The sequence below is a fragment of the Schistocerca americana genome, chromosome 6 (genome assembly GCF_021461395.2).
Source record: "Schistocerca americana isolate TAMUIC-IGC-003095 chromosome 6, iqSchAmer2.1, whole genome shotgun sequence".
NCBI lineage: Eukaryota > Metazoa > Arthropoda > Insecta > Orthoptera > Acrididae > Schistocerca > Schistocerca americana.
In genome coordinates, this window is record NC_060124.1 from 164,471,468 (window position 1) to 164,495,074 (window position 23,607).

A 23,607-nucleotide genomic window follows, 5' to 3' on the forward strand; every position below is an offset into this window, starting at 1 on the left:
GCTCTATAATACTGTCTGTGAGCTGCTGATCAATGAAATCCTCCACAATCGGCTGCAAATACCTTGGTATTCTGTATGGCTTATGGTAAACAGGTGCTTCGATCACTGTTGGTATCCTATGTTGAACTAATGGAGTTGCTGATAACGGCCCTTGCAGAAAAATCAAACCCTTAAATTCCCACAACACTTCTTCCATATGCTCTTTTTCTCCTCCTTTCAAATGCTTAACTTTGTTATGCAATGCAGTTGTACCGGTAGTTAGTGGTTGATCCCTACGCCTACCTCTCGAACACGTCTTCGTCATCTGGTACATCCAAATTGGCTACTAAAACTCCTTTTCCCAAATTCGCGTCTACAGTGCTAAAACTACCCATGTACACGGGAGCTACCTGCCCGTTGTTTCCCTCTTGTATGCATACAATAATATGTTTCAGAAAACAACCTAATGGATCCTAAAATTCATTATCCTCCAATAGTTCAATAACAAACAGGTAGATTTGACTCTACACTTATCCAAAGCGACTTCCCGGTGCCACTATACACACACTCATGTAAATTAAGCCTTAATGCTAATATACATGGTTCAATTGGTTTGTTCATTACGTTGAACGCCCCTCGCAACAGCTCTGCATTGACAACAGTTTCCCCTGGCTGAAATAACATTCCACCAAGTTCCACAGTTTGTTGCCCAAGGTCAATTTTGGCACGATGTTGATGCAAGAAATCTACTCCTAGGATCATGTTGTAGCCCTCACCTACACATGCATCAGATTGGACTTTCCCTAAGTGAAAGTCAACTGTCACTGACCTCATAAAGGTGTGACCTCCTTATCCGCCACTCCACGCAACCTATAACGTGGTGGGTCTAACTTCCTTCATCCCGTTAAACTCTTAGTAACCACTGACACTTGTGCACCTGTGTCAAACAAAATCTTAAAGTTTTTAGTTTCTATGGATCCTACCACTGAACATTCCACCTCTGCATACGTATTTGTAGCATTTAAATTAAACGGGAGCTCCCTTAGGTGGGCCTTGGGCCCCCTCTGCTGTTTAACTATTGTCCACCTCTACTAACTCCACTTCTAAATCCTCCACACTGCTGACTTTCACCCCTTCCTCTATTCCTTGGTGAGTGGGTACATTGCCTCTATATGTATCCTGGTTGGTTGGTTGGTTGGTTGGTTGTTTCGGGGAAGGAGAACAGACAGCGAGGTCATCGGATTAGGGAAGAACGGGGAAGGAAGTCGGCCGTGCCCTTTGAAAGGAACCATCCCGGCATTGACCTGGAGCGATTTAGGGAAATCATGGAAAACCAAAATCAGGATGCCCAGACGTGGGATTGAACCGTCGTCCTCCCGAATGTGAGTCCAGTGTCTAACCACTGCGCCACCTCGCTCAGTGCATGTATCCTGTATGACCACACTTATAACATTTTATACCCGCCATAAACACTGCTTGTCTATCACGTACCCCAATGCCACGTCTATTTCCTCATGTTGAATTACCAGCTGAATGGCCGAACACAAATCTTTTGGAATCCCTTCACGCACTTTCCGCGACATATGTGCTGGTAACCCCCTTAAAAATACATCAAGTGCCCTTTGCTCAGCCTCCTGCAACAGAAAAACACTTGCTTCATCACTCTGACCCAACTCGAACTCGTAAGTATACTCATTAATTTTTCTTATCCTGTCTGCAAATTTCTCTACCGTCTCCCCTGCTTAAACTGTCCTGTCTTCCTTAAGACCTCAGAACACCTTACATATGTCTTCGCTTCACCTGTTAATCTAATCTTGGCTACATGTAACAACTATTCATCAGACCAACCATTCATCTCAGCGAAAGTTTCCAAGTCCTCCACAAACGAACGCACATCCTCAGATGCCTTGCCAGAAAACGGAATAATCAAACTTGTGGCACCTGGATCAATCTCCTACTGCAGCACCCTAGGCAAAAACGACTGATCCAATGCAGTTTCCTGAACACTTCTAGATATTAATTCCCTTCACAACTGCATATTGTCTGCTGTAAATTGTGCTACCTTTTGCAACAAAATCCATACCGTTTCTGGTTCCGACACACCTTGCATCCCTGACTCTGCCATCGTGTTTCTTTCGTTCTCAGTTAGTCCCGAAACAAAACATTTAAGTACAAGAATAACCTGGCTTCCTTCAGCTCCATATCATCATAAACCAATACAAAAGTAATCAAATGCCATGAAAAACAAAATCTTACTGCCCTAAACACACTAACACTTATACTGACAAAATAATAATAATAATAATAATAATAATAATATGCCTAAGCAACACATCTAAAATGGCCTGGCAGGAGCCATAGGAGGGGGGGAAAAAAAAAGGTTCAACACTCAAATCACCACATTTTGTGACTGTAATGCAGGCGGTGGGCTCTAACGTCGTACTGTACAGACAACACTCGCTATTCTGACACCAAATGTAGAGGGGTACGTTGGGCGAGGATGGAAACTGTCAGGATGCGCCATATTAAAACTTGTCAGAGTTTCCCAAGTGATTTATTATTTCCAGCTACAGTGCCCCCATTCCTCTTGGTCTGTGTCACCGGGTCCCGCAATGCTGAGCACACCACTTTGCGGTCTGCGAAACGGCTTGGCGTGGAATGGCTGCCTCAGCGACCCATGCAATGCACAACTGTGTGTCGGCCTTGTACGGCTGCAGAGTTGTGACAACATCAGGTTGTGCTGGCGGTTGATTCAGCAGTCTTCATCCCTGCCGCCCAGGAGAGCTGTAAGGCGACCCGCGGCATGCTTCCTCGCCGACGTGGCTAAGATCATGGCGATAACAAGCGCCCACGATCCCGCGTCCGAATCTGCAGCCATTACCTCGGGATGCCTCCAGTGTGTGTTGGGAGCCAACAAGACTGCCCGCAATAGCGAGCCATGGCGTGGCCCACTAGTGGCTGGCTGCAGACCACGCGTTGGCCTCAGAGGGCCGAACCAGTGACCCGCGGTGGACTGGAACACTGGCACCCCATATGCTGCCACGTGTAGCCGGTGGTGTGACACCCCTGCTGTCCAGGAGAGCTGTCACACTTGAATTACTCGTAAGTGAACCGGCGCCTATTTATAGGCGGCTGTGCGCCTCTGTTTTGCTAATGCGTCATTCTGAGTCATGTACTCATAACATCTAGGTTGGGCAAGTGGGCCCCTTCTGCCTGTAACTTGCGCCATGCATACCCCTGCGTTTACTCTTTTCAGTGGGTCTACGGCCCTGTGGCCTCCATTCTACTTCGCAACTGCTGGAAGCTTGACTTACTGTCAACAGGCCCACGCCTGGCTGTAACATGTGTGCTCAGGAATATTGCACTGAAGCTAACCTTTTTCCCATCTTAAATGGTGGTGCCACTACACTCCACTGCTCTCAACCTCTGACCTATTTCAGCTTTTAGTTCTGCCTTCTGTACCTTCATTGCTTCCTCGATCACATCTACATAACCCTTCTGTGCCAGTGTACTGCCTTGGTCTAGGGTACCAGTCTTGGCTTTATCCCTTATTTCCTGAATGTCTTTATCTATCCTCCTGTGGTTTTTTTCTCATAAACTAAGTATTTAAGCTTCTGCTAGTTAGTTGCAAAGACAGGTCTTGCTGTGTTCAGGTAGACCTTTGTACACTGTTTGCAGTTTGTCATTGGTACCCCCAAGTGTATTTATAATCTGGCACAATTGTGACTGCTCGTGCTACATTTTTGTCTGAGCCTCATATACCGCCTTCACCTTTTCCGGGAACTGTTCTGGTGTCTCACCTACTGATGACACTTTTTGGTTTAAATTATTTATATATTGATACAAATCACTGAGCAATTTTGTTTTAGGTCTTTCTCCATGCTTACAAGTTTATGCAATAATTCATTTGAAAGATCAACATGCAAATCTTTTGCCAGATCATTGAACTGTTGTGTTGTTTTGTCAATACTTTATATATATAAAAAACAAAGATGCTGCTATTTACGAAACGGGAAAGCGCTGGTAGATAGACACAATAAAAAACACACAAACACACACACAAATTTCAAGCTTTCGCAACCCAAGGTTGCTTCCTCAGGAAAGAGGGAAGGAGAGGGAAAGACGAAAGGATGTGGGTTTTAAGGGAGAGTGTAAGGAGTCATTCCAATCCTGGGAGTGGAAAGACTTACATTAGGGGGAAAAAAGGACAGGTACACACACACACGCGCGCGCACACACACACACACACACACACACACACACACACATCCATCCGCACACATACAGACACAGGCAGACATATGCAGGCATTTACATATGTCTGCCTGTGCCCGGTGTGTGTGTGTGTGTGTGTGTGTGTGGGGGGGGGGGGGGGGGGGGGGGGGGAGAATGTGTGTGTGTGTGTGTGCGCGCGCGAGAATGTATACCTGTTCTTTTTTCCCCCTAAGGTAAGTTTTTCCGCTCCCGGGATTGGAATGACTCCTTACCCGCTCCCTTAAAACCCACATCCTTTCGTCATTCCCTCTCCTTCCCTCTTTCCTGATGAAGCAACCTTGGGTGGCAAAAGCTTGAAATTTGTGTGTGTGTTTGTGTGTTTTTTATTGTGTCTATCTACCAGCGCTTTCCCGTTTGGTAAGTCACAGCATCTTTGTTGTTTATATATATATTTTTCCCACGTGGAATTTTTCCCTCTATTATATTCATATCATTAATTTGTCAATACTTTGTTCGAGTGTTTGTTTTTGCTCTTCCTTAAACTCACTCTTAAAACCACTGAAGCTTTGTTTAAAGAACTGTTGTAATAATCACATGTGATCAGGATGTGTGCAGTGCACACTGTCCAGTAATGTTTGCAATAGGCATAAGTGTGGCAGGCAAAGAATGATTTAATAAGTCTGCACCGTTGTGCATTACATTTCCACCAGGGGAAAAAAATACTCCCTGGAGAAAACTGTGACCCTATCTCATCTACTGTCATGATTTTATAATTTCGAATGACAATGTTACTTTCACCTGTATCCATGTTAACTGGTATTTTCAGTTTCGATTTCATTTGTTGCCACATCCATTTCAGGGACATCTTGTTCCTGTCTATCCGGTAATGGACTGGCAACAATGTGCTTATTGCGTGTACTCATTTTCTGATAACTTTAGAAAATCACAAAATGAATGAATACTTTTAAAAATGAAATACTTTGTTTGTAATAGTGAGGATATCACTACAAATTAATTATCCAATTGATTATGTTTAATCTTTTGCACATTGTGTGATTTCCATCCTCATTGCGATAATATAGTATCTCAGTGATGAAACAAAGAAAGACAGCAATTAGCATGATGCAAAAATCTACAAAATTATGTAATTATTTTAAATTATTACAAACATGCTAACGCCCTCCTGATGGTGATGTCCTATTGCAGGTCGCCAGATACAGTGTTTGGGGCACAGGAAATGTGAAATGTTCAGAGGTGAAGTAATTATCTTTTAGCTGCACCAAAAAATTGCTCAGAAACATGCATAAGTATATATGTATGTATGTTAAGAACTTTGAGGCAGTTCTAGAACACTGGATAAATGTTAATTTCTTTTATTTTTGGTGTGTGGCTTCATATTCACCTTTTCTCCCCATCAATGTAAAACACTGCCAGCATGGCAGTGGTGGCTATTCTCTCTTTAATGTTGACTTTGTCTCCAAAAAGGTCAATTTAAAAGCACAAGTCCTTTTCACATCTGGAGATGGTGAATAGTATGAAAATTTGTGATTCCACATATTATAACTTTTAATTAAAACAATAATGGGAGAGTGAAATCACATACGTCTTTATCGCACCAGCTCAAAAGACTGACAGACACTGAGATCAGCTGTGACGAAGCAAGCTGGGATATTTTTACTTCCCCTCTTGTTTTGCCCTCTGCCCCCTTAAAATTTACTTTTTCATTTCTGACTAATTCATTGCTTAGTTTATGTATGTAATTGATTTTATAATTTATTTTGACTATTCTTAGTTAATACTTTCATTATAGGGTGAAATCAGTAACTGTTTCATAACTTATATTGTTGACTTATAAACATATATGAATTCTGCACTAATTGTAAACATTTGGAGGAATTACTAATAGTATTCTTAAAGGACCTATTTGGCTCTAATCGAAAAAATGTTAGCAAAGATAGCTCTTAATTAATTCCAATTTAATTAACAATTTTGTCAAAAGTATTGTTTCCATAACTGTATTTGTTAATTTCATAATTTAAATAAATAATTCAGCCTAAATCTTGTAGTAGAAGAAACTGTTAAAAAGGATGAAGTTTTCTATGTATTCAGTTAATTGAATGAAGTAAGTTTTAATTGTAGTTTCTGTAAATTAATCATCAAATAATGCATAGTTTCAGCACCTATTATTGTGAGGATATATAAGGGCTCAATTTTTGGTCCTGCGACATTCAGTCCATTGCCGAGAAACCTGTATTGGTTAGATCAACAACAATTCACCCGTGAAATAAGTGTAACGCAGTTAGGCCGTGTGTAGAAACAATGACAGTGTCTGTTCCATACGTACCTCTGTGAACTGTGGAGTTAGGCTTTTACTGCTTGTAGATGTTCAACAGTAAACTATTGTAGCAGTATGTGGATGTTTGCCTGCAAACTATTAATGAGGATTATCAAAAGTTAAACAATAGTGCATTTGCCATATAATTGTGTATTATTATATGTGTAGGCCATTTAAAGAACATGTACACTGTTTGACCAGTAATAAAGTCAGTATTTAGAGTTTTAGCACACCCAGATTCTCTGAAAAAATACCTCACAGGAAAAATGCAAAAAGTAAATGATTTATTCAACAATGTTGTGTGGACCAGGCTGCCCAAAAATGTACTTGCAGGCCAGAAAACTCTAGAGATTGGGGTCAACGATGCTGTGATCACCTTCAGTGATGGAAATGCAGGCAGAATAAAGGCTCTGAAGCAATCTGGAATTAAGTCTGGCCATAATACAAAAGCAATTGTGCAAGAACTTGATAGACAGTGAGTTTTCAAGGCAGAACTTAGGGTAAAAAAATATGACAGAAGCACCAAGACCATTCAGATGGAGAAGTACACCACATCTGGTTGATCCTCTAGAAGATAAAAATTACAAAGCTGGAGAGGTTTAGGCTGTCTCTTATTTCAATAGTTTCAAGTGTGATTTCTGAAGAGCTAATTTTTTGCAAATGCTCTGAAATTTTTACCTGTTATTGACAGCAGTATTATGTTTATGTGGTACTACAACAGTAGAGAGTACACTCATAGTTCGATCATAAAAATATTTTTTTTTAAAATTACTTCAACTTTTTAACATCTTAATTAAAAATTCATATTGGTTGGTGTGGTCTTCAGTTCGAAAACTGGTTTGATGCAGCTCTTCATGCTACTCTACCCTGTGCGAGCCTCATCACCTCCGAATAACTACTGCAACCTACATCCTGCTGAATCTGTATTTATCACTTGGTATCTCTCTATGATTCCCCCCCCCCCATATTCTCTACAATACTAAATTGGTGATCCCTTGATGTCTCAAAATTTGTCCTATTAACCGATCCAGTATTTTAGTCAAGTTGTGTCACAACTTTCTTGTCTCCCCAATTCTATAGTAGCACATTTTGAGAGCTTCTATTCTCTTTTCTTCAAAACTGTTTATAATCCATGTTTCACTTCCATACATGGCATTATTCAATAGAAATACCTTCAGAAACGACTTCCTAGCACTTAAATCTATAGTTGACACTAATAAACTTCTCTTCTTCAGACATTATCTTTTGCCAATGCCATTCGTCTTCTACCATATTCCTTTTCCTTTTCTACTAAACTGTTGTTGAATGTTCTTTCTGAAACTCTCAACAACCTCTGGCTCTTTCAACTTATCCAGGTCCCATTGTGATGAAGCAAGCTGGGATATTTTTACTTCCCCTCTTGTTTTGCCATCTGCCTCCTTAAATTTGTTTTTTCACTTTTAACTAATTACTATTAACATACGTGAGTATAATTTGCATTTTCATAAAAGTGAAAGGTTGGCCCTCAGTTTTAATTAATATAACACCAGATCTAATTTTGTGCTTATTTTTATGTATGTAAATGATTTCCTAGTTTATTTTGACTATTATTAGTTAGTATCTTTCATTATAGGGTGAAATCAGCAATTGTTTTGTAACTTAAATTCTATTGTTTACGTATAAACAAATACAAATTCTGCACTAATTATAAACATTTGGAGGAACAACTAAACTAAAAGGATCTATTTGGCTCTATCAAAAACATGTTAGCAAAGCTGGCTCTTAATTAATTCCAAAGTAATCAATAGTATAGTCAAAAGTATTGTTTATGTAACTATATATGTTAATTTCATCATTTAAACAAATAATTTGGCCTAACTCTCGCAGTAGAAGAAACTGTTAAAAAGACGGAATTTTTTTATGTATTCAGTTAATTTAATGAGTTAAGTTTTGATTGTAATTTCTGTAAATTAAACTTCGAACAATGGGTAGTTTTGGCACCTATTATTGTGAGGATAAATAAGGGCCCAATTTTTGGTCCCGAAACAGTCAGTCCATGGCTGAGTTTCAGACGAGGGATCTGTGTTGGTTAGAACGACAATAATGCATCAACTTAACAGTGAAATAAGTGTTACACCAATAGACCATGTATTAAAACAATGAAAGTGACTGCTCCATATGTACCTTTCTATTCTACAAGAACTGTGTACTTTGTGGTTAGGTTTTTACTGCTCATAGATGTTCAACAGGTGACTATTGTAGCACTATGTGGATGTTTGCCTGCAACCTATTAATGAGGCTTATCGGAAGTTAAACAACTGTACACTGGCCATAAAACTGTGTATTAATGGGGGGTTGTGATTAGTGAAAGTAAATAACTGTGAAACACTAAAGGGCATATGTTGGCTACATCATTTAAAGTAGACAGTACTGCACTTCCACCCCCTATTTTTTTCAGCCAGTATGTGGACACCGAGGACAATCAACAGGGTTGGGGTGGGGGGGGGGGGGTGGGATGGAGCAGGCAAATGTCGTCACACCATCTTCTTAATTTCCTACCCTTTTCCAATTTCTTCAGTTTTAATCTACAGCTCACAACCAGTACATTGTGGTCAGACTCCACATCTGCCCCAGGAAATTGTCTTACAATTTAAAACCTGGTTCCTAAATCTATATCTAGCCATTGTGTCTCCAGATTTCTTCCACATATACAACCTTTTTTTATGATTCTAAACCAAGTGTCAGCAATGATTAAATTATGCTCGGTGTGAAATTCTACCAGGCAGCTTCTCCTTTTCAATGGTCCATATTTACCTACTATTTTTCCTTCTCTTCCTTTTAATAATATCGAATTCCAGTCCCCCATCATAATCAAATTTTCATCTTCTTTAACCATCTGAATAATTTTTTTATTCAACCTCTTTATCATCTGAAGAGTTAGTTGGCATATAAACTTGTAGGTAGGCACGGGCTTTGTGTCTGTCTTGGCTATGAGAATGCATTCACTATGCTGTTTATAGTAGCTTACCCGCATTCCTATTTTCTTACTTGTTATTAAACCCAGTCCTGCATTACCCTGTTTGGCTTTGTATTTATAACCATGTACCCACCTGACCAGAAGTCTTGTTACTTCTGCCACCAAACTACACTAATTCCCACTACATCTAACTTTAACCTATCCACTTCTCTTTTAAAATTTTCTAAGCTACCCGCCTGATTAAGGGATCTAATATTCCACACTCTGATCTGTAGAATGCTAGTTTTGTTTCTCCTGAGTCGTCCCTGCCTGGAGATCCGAAAGGTTGATTATTTTACCTCCGGAATATTTTACCCAAGAGGACGGCATCATCACTTAACTATACAGAAGAGCTGCATGTCCTCAGGAGAAATTACAGCTGTAGTTTCCTCTTGCTTTCACCCATTTGCAGTACCAGCACAGCAAGGCAATTTTGGTTGATGTTACAAGGCAAGGTCAGTCAATCATCCAGATTGCTACCCCTCTTCAGGAACCACACATTTGTCTGGCTCTCAACAGATACCTCTCCATTATGGTTGTACTTACGATATGGTTATCCATATCACTGAGGCACACAAGCCACCCCACTGACAGCAAGGTGCATGGCTCATGGGAAGTGGGGACGGTGAGAGTCAGGTGTTACGCCTATGATATTTATCATGTGGCCAAAGCTCCATGTAGCCAAAATCTCCCCTCCCCCTCTTCCAAAAATCTGTAAGCTGTACAGCTTTATTGTCATCCCTTGTGCATTACAAAATTTCAAAAGTTGATAACATAAAATGTAATATAGTTTTCTTCTCATATCTTCTCAAATTATACAAACACTGTCAACTTGCAAAACTATCATTTCTGTTATGGTCTTCTCTTCAGCCTCTCTTCTGAAACCAGACAGCACTACATTTAATTCTCCTATCTGAACTCAGAAGTGACAAGGTCAACCTCCAAATAAGAAAACAGTGTATCAACACAATATTCTACTGCCAGTGTCAGCAGCCACTGTAATAAGGTGAATTGTACTCATATTTTAAAATGAGTCATCAAATTTCACACGGTCATATCTTCCACAAGGCTGAAGATGGAAATCTGATGTAAATTTAAACCTATGCATAGAAATACAAAATTTTAATTTTTTAAAAGAACCTTCCCATTCTACAAGGGTACATCTTTTACATGGATGCATGCTCACCCCTGGCACAGTGTTTACATTTACAATTAGGATTAGAGTTTTCACTTACCTTTCGCAAATGTTCAAAGTTCCTTCCACCATGTATGAAAAACATTCAAATGATAGTCAAACTAGCCCCGTACATTTTTTTAAGCATCTCTGGAGCTACTGCATTCACTGCTGTTGCTGTTTGGTGTTCCAGGTCACTCTCATTTGTTGGAAAGGGAGGAACATTGATGAAGCTTTCCAAAGACCTCCTCACCCACCTCTTGGGAAAATGAAGGTTACATATCATGAGATCAGGTGAACCTCAAGTCCATGATACAAAGTATGATCTGTACATCCCTGAAAGTTGATCCTTCCTTGAGGCTGCAATCTTAGCAACAATCACTTAATTACACCAGTTAAAGAGGTGAATTCAAACTGACTTTGTTCCTGTGTCATTGCCGTCTCAACTCGATGTACTTTGGGTAACGAATGAACAAGATTGCTACTGGAAATCACAAGAGCCAGCAACTTAAAACTGACACCAAGGTAAATTTTTTGCTTGAGTGCTCAAGTTAAAATTCACTCCAAGCTTCTATCTTTTAAAATTCACTCCAAGCTTCTATCTTTTAAAATTCACTCCAAGCTTCTATCTTCATTTGCTATAAAAGATATACTTTTGTGAAATTGGATGAATCTTTTTCAAATGGCCTGTATTCTACACAAGTAAATTTTGTTAGCAATACTTCTGTTAATTAGATTATATTCCTTTCTACTTCAATAATTCTGTTTAAGACTCTAGCATCCAATGCTACTCTTACTAAATAGAGGTATAATTGTATAATTACAGTCATTAAGATTTCTGGGCCAGTATCTAAAGTTGGGCACCTTCCCGGCCACCTAGCTACTCTCCTCCCACTTGAATCCAAAAGCAAAGTAAGAAACGCTCCAGTAATTAAATACAACATTAACAATATTTTCTCTGATATATCAAATCAGCTATTCATTTCCATATCATTGTAAGTAACATACACCACATACTATACAAATTAACCCTAGGATGCCCAAGCCTTTTTTTCTAACTTGGATGCCTAAGGGGCGAGGGGGGGGGGGGGGGGTTCGGTGAGCCCACAGGTATTAAATAAGTTTCCTGATGAAAAATTACAACTTTCAAAATGGTTTATGTATTTTAACTAAGGCATCGGTTTATAAATGTTGTTAATTGTTATAAATATTGGATTGAGTGAATAAAAAATTGACATATTACAATACAAAATACAGATGTGTTCATGTACAATAGACTATTCTGGGTCCTCAACTTCAAGGCAAGAGACATGCTTCACAATATTTTCTGAATGTGTGTTACACACATGTTTATGACACTGTCCACAATACTGTTTTGGTTTACTTAGATTGTTGTACATCTGCTTCTTTGTTTTAGCCTCTCTTACACAAATATGGCAGCGACCTTTCCTACAGGAGGCTGATGTGCTTCTATTGTCACTTCTTTCATTTTCTTTTGTAGAATAGTCTCCATTGATTGAACAATTTGGTTAGATAACCCTCTTGCATTGGCACTTCTTTCTTCTACCTGCAATTTCACTAGTTCCATCCCAGCTTGCAGAAGATAAAGTTTCCGTTTGTTGTGTTTCTTTTCATTCCATCTTGGATGTTGCTGGATGAATATGGTGGTTGCATTGATAGCACAAATGTCGATGAGAGAGTAAAATACAGATAGAGGCCATTTCTTTGTTCCCCTCTTGCAGGTGTACATATGCGCCATTTGATCAATGGTATCAATCCCACCTTATCTCGGTTTTATTCTTCTCTCCTCCAACAGTGCCTTTATCTTGGTGCATTGTTGACAACATCAGTAAGTTTTTACTTGGTTTCGATTTTGCTATGTGGGACACCAAAGTTACTGGAGGCCTACCTGTTGATGGGTCTCTGAACAAGAACATTGATGAATATAGCTCTCGATTTGTCGTGTTCTTCATTATGTCTGGAATATGCTTCCTGTTTGACTGGAGAGTTCCTACTGTAGTAACTTTGTAGTCTTGGTATAACTCTTCCGCCAAATCCACTGATGTGTAGAATTGGTCTGTAGTAATATTTCGACCAGTATTTTTCACAGGTGCTACCAGACGTTTGACAACAGCTGCTGAACCCCGTTCTTCTTTCGACAAATTCTGAACATTACCTGCATAGGGTTCCATATTCAAGGCATATCTGTCAACTACATCGGACATAATGCGTATAAGGATGCCATACTTTCCCGGTTTATCCTTCATAAATACTTTGAAGGGGCAGTGCCCTCTAAACAAGCTGAGCATTTCATCAATGTTGAGGTGGACCCCTGGTTTATACAGTAGTGGAAACCTATCATTCACTTTGTTGAAAACATCACGGATTGCTATGAACTTGTCTGCTTCCCTTCTTAGCTGGCAGGTACTTTTGTTATCAAACCCTCTTGCATTGGCACTTCTTTCTTCTACCTGCAATTTCACTAGTTCCATCCCAGCTTGCAGAAGATAAAGTTTCCGTTTGTTGTGTTTCTTTTCATTCCATCTTGGATGTTGCTGGATGAATATGGTGGTTGCATTGATAGCACAAATGTCGATGAGAGAGTAAAATACAGATAGAGGCCATTTCTTTGTTCCCCTCTTGCAGGTGTACATATGCGCCATTTGATCAATGGTATCAATCCCACCTTATCTCGGTTTTATTCTTCTCTCCTCCAACAGTGCCTTTATCTCGGTGCATTGTTGACAACATCAGTAAGTTTTTACTTGGTTTCGATTTTGCTATGTGGGACACCAAAGTTACTGGAGGCCTACCTGTTGATGGGTCTCTGAACAAGAACATTGATGAATATAGCTCTCGATTTGTCGTGTTCTTCATTATGTCTGGAATATGCTTCCTGTTTGACTGGAGAGTTCCTACTGTAGTAACTTTGTAGTCTTGGTATAACTCTTCCGCCAAATCCACTGATGTGTAGAATTGGTCTGTAGTAATATTTCGACCAGTATTTTTCACAGGTGCTACCAGACGTTTGACAACAGCTGCTGAACCCCGTTATTCTTTCGACAAATTCTGAACATTACCTGCATAGGGTTCCATATTCAAGGCATATCTGTCAACTACATCGGACATAATGCGTATAAGGATGCCATACTTTCCCGGTTTATCCTTCATAAATACTTTGAAGGGGCAGTGCCCTCTAAACAAGCTGAGCATTTCATCAATGTTGAGGTGGACCCCTGGTTTATACAGTAGTGGAAACCTATCATTCACTTTGTTGAAAACATCACGGATTGCTATGAACTTGTCTGCTTCCCTTCTTAGCTGGCAGGTACTTTTGTTATCAAACCTTATGATTGCAATAAGTTCCTTGAAACATTCTCTTGCCACAATACACTTGTACACTGGCCGACCCATTAGGTCTGACCAAAGATCGTATACACTGACAGAATTGTCCTTATTTGCCCCCATAAGTATCAGGATTCCTATAAAGGCATACAATTCTTTCTCATTAGTCAAATTAACATTTCGCCTAACTGTCTCTTCATTTGAATTTTCTACTATAACATCCATGATGTCAGGTGTAAGAAGTAACTTCAAGGCTTCTCCAGGTGAATGGTAAACACCAGCTGGAGTTACTCCTGCCTGCTCTCTTACTATATTAGCAACAGACCTCCGAGGAATTCTAGGCTGTGTGGTTATGTGCCTTCTTCCAGACTTGGCCACAATAACATCCTGATGGTCACTGCCTGAAGCTGGGCTATCTTCATCTTCTCTAACATCCACATCACTTTCCCGACCTGAATCATACTCCATAACACCATCCCCATATTCACTTTCACTCCCCAAGTCAGAATCTTCATCTCAAATTTCATTGATAACTCTTTCTAAAGACGAGTCACGTATTCTTTTAGTCATTTCTAAGTCTGAGTGTGAAAAGTAGGGAACTGCACTAACTCACTGCAAGTTTACTAGATAAATAACAGTTGACTGACATCAACAATCACTTCCTCTGAAAGTAAACCAACTGTTGTGAATATCATACGAAATCCTACTAAGGGAAATTTTCTACAGCATGGAAGCCTAAGGGGGGAGGGGGGCGGGGGGGGGGGGGGCCCTTTGTTGGACCCATAATAAGTTTATTTATTTTTTCTTTCAAAGCAAAAATTTTCTATAAAATATATTGACACCAACATTTCATAAAATAGCCAACAAACAATAACTCAAAGGGAATATGTAGTATGAAAGTTACTTGGGCAAAAGCAGAGGACATAAAAAAATCGTGAGTTCAACGAACCCCCCCCCCCCTCCAGGCGTCCTAGGGTTAAATACTAATGAAACCCAAAAACAAAGTTTTTCATGAAAATCTGCATCTAACTACTGAGACAACTTTCTTATGTTCAGAGTAAAAACATAAGAAGTTGCTTGGTTACAGTATAAACTAATATTTAAAGATCTGCTCAGGTAGCCACACGCATTAGCATACCACTTCCGGTATTCGGGGTAGTGGGAGATTGCTACTCACCATGAAGATGATATGTTGAATTGCACACACACACACACACGAGACCACCAGCTCTGGCTAGAAAACATCTGTCGTGTTGAATGAAAGCAGCAATCCACAGTGATTCGGGGAGGGGGGAGGGATCGCAGGATATGGGTTGTGGGAGAGAAGATCACTGTCCAGTGGAGCATGCAAGGGCTAGATGGCAGCAAGACAAAGCTGCCAAGTGCAGTGTCGGGAAGCTGTTAAAGAGGGAGAAGTTGGGGGAATGGGGAGCGAAGGGCAGAGAAGGGAAAAAGACCAGTGACTGCACTGGCAGAGATCTGCGCACAGTGAAGGTGAAGGGATGCGAACTGGGAAGAGGTGATAGGACAGAGGGGGTGGAAACAGTTGGGTGGAGGGTGTTGGGACAGTAGGTTATCATAAGTTGAGGGCAGGATAATTTTGGAAGCATAGAATGTCTTCTAAGGATTATTACAATCTGCGCAGTTAAGCAAAGCAGATGGTGGAGGGTAATGTGTAGATGGCCTGGGTTGAGAAGCAGCCATTGAAATCAAGCATGTTATGTTCAGCTCCAAGTTGTGCCACAGGGTGGTTCACTATGACTACAGCATCATCAGCATACAGTCACAGATTGTTGCTCACTCTAGCCATCAGATAACTGATGTACACAGAGAACAAGAGCAGTCCTATCACACTTCCCTGGGGCACACCTCACAATACCCTTGCCTCTGATGAACCCTCGCTGTTAAGGAAAATGTACTTGGTTCCATTATTTAAAAGTCTTCATACCATTAACATATCTCAGAACCTATTCCATATGCTTGGACTTTGTTAACGGTCTGCAGTGGAGCACCATGTAAAACAGGGCATAATTCTTTCATGTGTTTCATAGTGTGCCATTATACACTGTTATGTATCAATTTAAAATCTGTTACCCTGCTACTACTGCCTCCTGTATGTGAAAATTTCCTTCAATGGGGAGTTTTTGGTATAGGTAATGGCTAGATTTTAAGTTGGATTAAGTCTGTATCTGTTTGTTGACAAACAACTACCATGGAATTCTAGTCAGGCATGCACAAAATTTACAATAATATTTTCTGAGCACCCAGAGCTCAGAAAAACAATAGATGACACTCCATATTTGCTGATCACTTAACGGCTAACAATGAAGACAGATACAAACTTAACAGTACCTAAATCTATCCACAACCTATACCAAAAAGTCAGAGAATCAAGCAACCTGGACTCAGTGTAGCTTTGCCACCGAGAAACTCTCTTGCTCACATTCCTGTGCTTCATAAATATAGCAGGAATGGACTGCATACAAAATACTGCTTGATTTTTACACTAGCACATGATGTCATTAATAATTTTGACCCAAAACCAAAATTGATACTAAATGCTCTACAATTATGTGATCAAAAACAGAAACCAACATGAGTAACTCAAAAACTACAACTTCATTTACAAAACATCCCTGACCTTACAAATGCAGTGACTACCTAGACCCTTACACCATATTTGGCGTCTGTTGCTTTTAATCCAGAGCAGACCTCAATTTCAAACAATTTCGATAAAACTCTAATAAATCCTGAACTAATCCTCACAAGAGCATAAAACACCATCTCCAAGGCATTTAGATATCCTGAACTGAACTCTGTAATAAAAATGATAGGTCATTATAGAATGCGATTTCAATAATCAGTAAAATATTTTAACTACTATAGTATCAACTGTGGTAGATGTACAGTCTATACCAATGGCCAAATGTCCACATGGGTAAATGCCCCTGCTGAAAGATATGCTAGCTGATGTAACTGCAAATTCATTTCTGGATGCTAGAATGCAGCATCCCTCACATCCAAATCTTGCACTTACGAGCAGCTTGTGTTCACTCTTGTAGGGTGGATTATAAAATATAAGGCATTAACATAAATGAACTGCCATAAAAAGAGACAAACAGTTCCAAAGAACAGCTAGGTAACACCGTATCATATTGATACATTAAATGTATTCATAAAAATTGTGAATATGGACTACCATCACCTGTAGATGGAATGACGACACTGAAAATTTGTGCCTGAATGGGACTCAAACCTGGACTTCCCACTTAACATGAGTGGTCACCTTACCATTTAGCTACCATATCATATTGAGATCAGTCATACTGACAGACATTGAAACTCTTACACATCCAAAGACATATCCAAATGACAATAGTTTCTGCATAAGAAGCAGCTAATTCAGCTTTCCATTGTTATAGCAGCATTGTATATTGATGTAACTGTGTAACCAACATAATGTAATTGGATAGATTGTTGGGGACAACAATCAGTCCTTCTTTCTCATCCTGCCCGATAAGCCTTCCCTGACCCATGATTCTGGGTGACTTTTCCGAAATCTACCCCTTTTCCTAGACATCTCCAGTCCTTCATTCCTTTCCCTTCACCCCTCTTCTTTCCCCTTCGACCTTTCTGCTGGAAGGAAGAGCCACTGGCTCTGAAAGCTTGCACAAGTATAACCTTCTTTTATGTGTATGTTCTCCTGCTGCCATTTGGTGAGTAGACTTTTTATTCTATCCAATTACAACAACATAGTCCGCCCCGGTAGCTGAATGGTCAGTGTGACGGATTGTCAATCCTCTGGGCCTGGGTTCGATTCCTGGCTGGGTCGGGAAATTTTCACCGCCCAGGGACTGGGTGTTGTGCTGTCCTCATCATCATCCTATCAACTTCATCGACTGCAGGTCGCCGAAGTGGCGTCAAATTGAAAGACCGGTATCCGGAGAACGGCCTGCCTGACGGGGGGGGGGGGGGGGGGCCCTAGCCATATGATTAAATAAATACAACAACATACACACATAAAACAAGTAAATAGAAAAGGAAAGACAGAAACAGTAATATCTACACTATCACCACCACTTATAATATTGAGAGGATAGTGTACACCTGATTATTTTACTGAGCACACATTTGTAGCCTGGCTATAGAGTTTCATAGCTTACCATTTATCCTGACAGCAAGTTGTCAATTCAGCAGCAGTATTAGCTATTGTTTTAATAACAGTTCCACTGTAGTCCTGGTGTACTTTCATTCGTTTCCGCAATGCTGAGGCTAAAAGGTTTTGCTGTAAACATATTAAAAATGAAATGTAATGGATATTTAAACCAAGAACAATAGTTTATGAACCACTGAATAAACTGAGTTTATGTGATCGCTCTAAGCTTGTTGATACCAGTGCCTACCAATTTTAATTGTATATTACAGCACTGAGGATGGTCACTAAGTGACCGAAAATCGATTTTGCGGAAAATAAAACAAAAAAATACGACCAATGCTCATTCTCCTTCCAATTCTATCCACTATTTGGTCGTGGTGCGCAGAACACTCCATGGAGTCGCCAATCAATAGGTGTGAATATTACAGAACCATAAGCTTGATAAGGCATGTTCACAAAATATACAAATTCTTACTGGAAAAACTGGAAGAGATCAATCTCAGGGAAGATCAGTTTGGTTTCCAGAGAAATATAGGAACACACAACGCAAAACTTACCCCATTTCTACTCTCAGGATACAGACTAAAGAAAAGCAAACCACATATACAGCTTTAGAAAACGCTTTTGGCAATGTTGACAGAATGTAAATTCCACAATGGAATAATGCATGAATTAGGACTGATCACTTCTCATCACTCAGTGGAGGCATTCAGAGACTGACATGAATATTTAACAGCAGGCTGTTGGAAAATATTGGCTTGTCAATGATCATGTATCAGTTAAATCATGACTATCAAAACAATTCTACAACTGAGTAACAAAGGGACTTCTGTCTGCCCAAGAATGTGATTATCTAAGGTAGAGCAGCAGTAGGCAACAGGGCTGATAATCAGGAGAAGATATGGTAAGTTTTGATCTTGACATTTTCATTTAGCCTTCCAGATATCCTCATAAATTACTCAATGAATGGACTGTGATACTACTTTCATCACTCCAGAATGAGATTTTCACTCTGCAGTGGAGTGTGCGCCAATATGAAACTTCCTGGCAGATTAAAACTGTGTGCCGGGCCGAGACTCAAACTCGGGACCTTTGCCTTTTGCAGGCAAGTGCTCTACCATCTGAGCTACCCAAGCATGACTCACGCCCCATCCTCACAGCTTTATTTCTACCAGTACCCTGTCTCCTACCTTCCAAACTTTACAGAAGCTCTCCTGCGAACCTTACTTTTCGTCACTGTTAGCTGATGTGATCTTCAGTCTAAAGACTGGTCTGATTCATCTCCAAGTAACTACTGCAACCTACATCCATTTGAATCTGCTCAGTGTATTTATTCACTGATATGAGTATATAGAGGGTCTATACAAGGGCGATGTACTTGAGGACAATATTACGGAAATGGAAGAGGATGTAGATGAAGATGAAATGGGAGATACGATACTGCGTGAAGAGTTTGACAGAGCAATGAAAGACCTGAGTCGAAACAAGGCCCCGGGAGTAGACAACATTCCATTAGAACTACTGACGGCCTTGGGAGAGCCAGTCCTGACAAAACTCTACCATCTGGTGAGCAAGATGTACAAGTCAGGCGAAATACCCTCAGACTTCAAGAAGAATATAATAATTCCAATCCCAAAGAAAGCAGGTGTTGACAGATGTGAAAATTACCGAACTATCAGTTTAATAAGTCACAGCTGTAAAATACTTACGCGAATTATATACAGATGAATGGAAAAACTGGTAGAAGCCGACCTCGGGGAAGATCAGTTTGGATTCCATAGAAATGTTGGAACACGTGAGGCAATACTGACCTTACGACTTATCTTAGAAGGAAGATTAAGGAAAGGCAAACTTACGTTTCTAGCATTTGTAGACTTAGAGAAAGCTTTTGACAATGTTGACTGGAGTACTCTCTTTCAAATTCTAAATGTGGCAGGGGTAAAATACAGGGAGTGAAAGGCTATTTACAATTTGTACAGAAACCAGATGGCAGTTATAAGAGTCGAGGGGCATGAAAGGGAAGCAGTGGTTGAGAAGGGAGTGAGACAGGGTTGTAGCCTCTCCCCGATGTTATTCAATCTGTGTATTGAGCAAGCAGTGAAGGAAACAAAGGAAAAATTTGGGGTAGGTATTAAAATCCAGGGAGAAGAAATAAAAACTTTGAGGTTTGCCGATGACTTTGTATGTCAGAGACAGCAAAGGACTTGGAAGAGCAGTTGAACGGAATGGACAGTGTCTTGAAAGGAGGATATAAGATGAACATCAACAAAAGCAAAACGAGGATAATGGAATGTGGTTGAATTAGGTCGGGTGATGCTGGGGAATTAGATTAGGAAATGAGACACTTAAAGGAGTTTTGCTATTTGGGGAGCAAAATAACTGATGATGGTCGAAGTAGAGAGGATATAAAATGTAGACTGGCAATGGCAAGGAAAGTTTTTCTGAAGAAGAGAAATTTGTTAACATCGAGTATAGATTAAAGTGTCAGGGAGTCGTTTCTGAAAGTATTTGTATGGAGTGTAGCCATGTATGGAAGTGAAACATGGACAATAAATAGTTTGGACAAGAAGAGAATAGAAGCTTTTGAAATGTAGTGCTACAGAAGAATGTTGACGATTAGGTGGGTAGATCACGTAACTAATGAGGAGGTATTGAATAGGATTGGGGAGAAGAGAAGTTTGTGGCACAACTTGACTAGAAGAAGGGATCGGTTGGTAGGACATGTCCTGAGGCATCAAGGGATCACAAATTTAGCATTGGAGGGCAGTGTGGAGGGTAAAAATCGTAGAGGGAGACCAAGAGATGAATACACTAAGCAGATTCAGACGGATGTAGGTTGCAGTAGGTACTGGGAGATGAAGGAGCTTGCACAGGATAGATTAGCATGGAGAGGTGCATCAAACCAGTCTCAGGACTGAAGACCACAACAACAACAATCTCCATCTCCAATTTTTACCCTCCACACTTACCTCCATTACTGCAATGATGATTCTTTGGGGCCTTTGGATGCTTACCATCAACCAATCTCTTCTTTTAGTCATTTTGTGCCAGAAATTTCTTTTTTCCTCAATTCATTTTAGTATCTCTTCATTAGTTATTTGGTGTGATTATCACATCTTCAGCATTATTATGTAGCACTACATTTCAAAACCTTTTCTAGCCTTCTCTTGTCTGAACTGTTAATTGTATGTGTTTCACTGCTGTACAAAGCTATACTCCAGAGGATCGGCTACACTTGTGTTCGTTATTAACAAATTTCACATCTGTACAGAAGCTTGTCTTGCTACTGCCAATGTGCATTTTATATTGCCTCTACTTTGGCCATCATCAGTTATTTTAGTAGCCTAATAGCAAAACTAGCCTATTAGTTTTACTGTCCCATCTACCAATCTAATTCCCTAAAAATTTCCTGATTTGATTCAACTACTTCCCATTACCCTTGTTTTACTTTTGTTGATATTCATCCTGTAACGTCTTTTAAGGCCACCATCCATGTTGTTCCAACTCAGTATTTTTTACATTAACAAACGCTGCCAGAGGTAAAAGGTGTGTTATACGTATTTGTATTTATTTGGTCCAGTAAATCTTACATGTACAATACAGCACATCAGATACTGGACAGATCAATGCAAATATATCTTTATATATAAAAACAAAGATGAGGTTACTTACCGAACAAAAGCGCTGGCAGGTCGATAGACACACAAACAAACACAAACATACACACAAAATTCAAGCTTTCGCAACAAACTGTTGCCTCATCAGGAAAGAGGGAAGGAGAGGGGAAGACGAAAGGAAGTGGGTTTTAAGGGAGAGGGTAAGGAGTCATTCCAATCCCGGGATATGTGCGTGTGTGCGAGTGTATACCTGTCCTTTTTTCCCCCTAAGGTAAGTCTTTCCGCTCCCGGTAAGTCACCTCATCTTTGTTTTTATATATAATTTTTCCCACGTGGAATGTTTCCTTCCATTATACAAATATATCTTTATGTTTATGATCTTTTCTAGTATTAATGAATACAATTTTTTCAACTGTGACATTAAATTAAACCACTTTCACTAGAAAATTGAAACAGAATATATGAATAAGATAATGTTAATGATTACAGTCTTTAGAAGCTACAAGTAGATAGTCATATTTTGATAATATTTTTGCAAGTGATAAAGAGCATGATTTATACATGTAGAATTAACTTTCTTAGGCTCTCAAAGATTTTGGAGGAACTCTTCCAGTCTATAGAAGCAATGCATTCATATATTATCTTAATATGGTTTCCAAAATTTTAAGTCATTTATTACTTTAATTTCTTTTGGCAACTTGTTGTAAATAATTTTACCACAGTTTAATGTTCCTTTTTGGCACAAACTGGCTTCTATTTGGAGTATGTGGAAGTCAGTTTCCTGCTTTGTGATGACAATGATGATGCAGATTTTTATTTTTGAGGACAGTGACAGATAAATATCCTAGAACTTATCAAGGACTGATTCTGAGATTTTGGCATCCATAGTCTGTCACTTTATCACTGAAACACCAAGTCAATGTATCTGTTGCAAAAGCCAGAGTATAGCAGGGAGGGAAAAATGCAACTGTAAATTGTACACCATCATTCCCTATGGAAATCACATGCCACACCAAGAATTGTCTGCTAACTGCAGCAGTATTATAGAAGTGAAGAGTTATGTTTACTTTTCAAAGTTTTGGAATCAGTTGTGCCTCCCTCTACGATATGCACCCTCATATCCTTACTTTTCAATACCCCAACTTTCTGTTTTGAATAAACAATTTAAACATTCTAAAGCAACAGATTAACCAACTTTCCAATTTTGTGCATGAAAACCCAGTTCCAGTAATCTGGTTTTGGAAGCTGATGGTGCTTCATACCTCTGTGAAATAATGCTAGTATTAATTTTTAACCATTAATAACATATGCACTAGCACATAATATAATAGTGAACTTATTTTACAGCTTGTTATCAATTTGGCAAGTGGCAACCATGAAAGTTTGCTTCCTCTAAGACTTAGTTAAACATATATATAAAAAAACATACCACTACATTTCCTTCAGAAAGTTGGCAGCTGCTGTCATCTTCATTATCTTCATTTGCAGTTTCACTAACTGAAAAAAATTGTTATTAATTATGAAACAGATTTTGAAAATTATTGTGAGTTACATCAGTAGGGCAGCTGATAATTAATTCTAAAACTCTTCTCTAATTGAAGCAGCGTTGAATTTTAAAACTCTTTGTCAAAAGTCTTCTTGCAAATATTAGACCAAATGACAGTCTGACAAAGTATCCATTGTCATAATACTGCAGGGTGGGTTGTGGGACTTAAGTCTGTTTCATCACTCACAATTACTTTTCCTTAAGAAAATAGTGAAACATATTTGTAAGAAACCATCTAAAGAGAT